Raw genomic sequence first — 1501 nt, 5'->3', positions numbered from 1 at the left:
ATTTAAAATGACTAAATAATATTAGATGTAGTAGGACACCATAGTTCACTACCTCTACAATGTCAGACATTTAAGCTGTTACTATTTTAAAAACTTAAAAAAAAACTTTTATGTGTATGAGTGTTTTACCCAAGTGTATGTCTGTGCATCACACTTACGTAGTGCCCTCAGAGGCTGGAAGAGGACATCGAATCCTTTGGAACAGGAATCATGGACAGTTGTGGGCGGCAGTGTAGGTGCTGGGAATTGAACCTGGGTCTTCTGCAAGAGCAGCAAGTGCTATTAGCGGCTGAGCCATCTCTCCAGCTCTAAAAAAAAGGTTCAAGTGATGTATGTTTTCATATATTGAACTCGGTCACGTGTTTGAATTACTAGTTTATGTTTGAATTATTTGTGTGGCCCAGGCTGGCTTCTAACACTTGATCTTCCTGTCTCTAGAGTGTTAATAGAGGCATAAACCACCAGCCTGGCTTTCTCTTATGTGCTTATGGATTTTAAATTATATGCATCTTCCATTTGCTATCGTCTACTTAATACTTTTATGTTAGAATTATAAATTTTTATTTTGTTCACAATTCTTAATGCTTTTGTTGTTGATTGCCTCTCAGACAAAAAAGAAAAAAACAAACCACTTTAATCATAGTAAGGATTGGAAAGCCCCTTTTGTTTTGAAATGGTCTCAGATTCTAGGAGTTCCTATAACCTGCCCTGACTTTCCTTATTATTCATTTAGTAACTACCACACTGTATTTGCCATACTGATGAGTCAACATGGACCCGCCTACATTTCAGATCTGAGTGTTCTCTCCATGCCTTATTGTGGGCTTTGTCCTTAGTTCTTGGTGTTTTTGCAAAGCTTTGGGAAATTTTAGGAGACGGGGCACAGTAGCCTTTAGGTCACTGGGGACATGCTGATGGAGGAAATGATGTGGTCCTAGGCTCCCACTTCCCTTTTTGCCTCCTGGCTATCACAAGCTGAAAAGCCTTCTTTTGCCTGCCTTGTCATAGACCCCAAAGCAATGAGGCCAGCCAGCTGTGGAGTAAACCTCCAGAGTGTGAGCCCGAATAAACCGTTTGTTATTTTAAGTTGACAGATCTTCAGCATTTGTTACAGTAACGGAAAACCAATGCTAATCATTTTTTGTGACTGTAGCCTGGCCATTGTTCTTTTTTCTTTAGATTTTGCCTCGTGTCCCTTTTTTCTCTTGCTATCCCAACTAAAATATCATGCTGTATTTAGTCAGCATGTCTGTTTAGGCTGCATTATTATTATTGTTATTATTATTGTTGTTGTTACTTTTTTGGAGACAAGATTTCACTGTCTGGTCTTGGCTGACCTGAATACAAATATCAGCACAGCTGGGCAGTGGTGGCGTACGCCTTTAATCCCAGCACTCAGGAGGCAGAGGCAGGCGGATCTATGGGCTCTGATCTACAAAAGCCTAGTTCCAGGACAGGCACCAAAGCTACAGAGAAACCCTGTCTCAAAAAACCAAAAAAA

At 40.2% G+C, this 1501-nt stretch overlaps 1 protein-coding gene across 4 annotated transcripts in view; it reads left to right on the top strand.

The window, feature by feature from the left end:
* Ttc39b (tetratricopeptide repeat domain 39B) overlaps window positions 1-1501 on the top strand; it is a 208840-nt gene that overhangs the window by 97920 nt on the left and 109419 nt on the right. The gene's annotated exons all lie outside the window — the stretch shown is intronic.

Source organism: Microtus ochrogaster, chromosome 10 (assembly GCF_000317375.1).
Source record: "Microtus ochrogaster isolate Prairie Vole_2 chromosome 10, MicOch1.0, whole genome shotgun sequence".
NCBI classification, from domain to species: Eukaryota; Metazoa; Chordata; class Mammalia; order Rodentia; family Cricetidae; genus Microtus; species Microtus ochrogaster.
The sequence above is the reverse complement of the archived record's forward strand: the minus strand, read 5'-3'. Positions and strand labels throughout refer to the sequence as shown.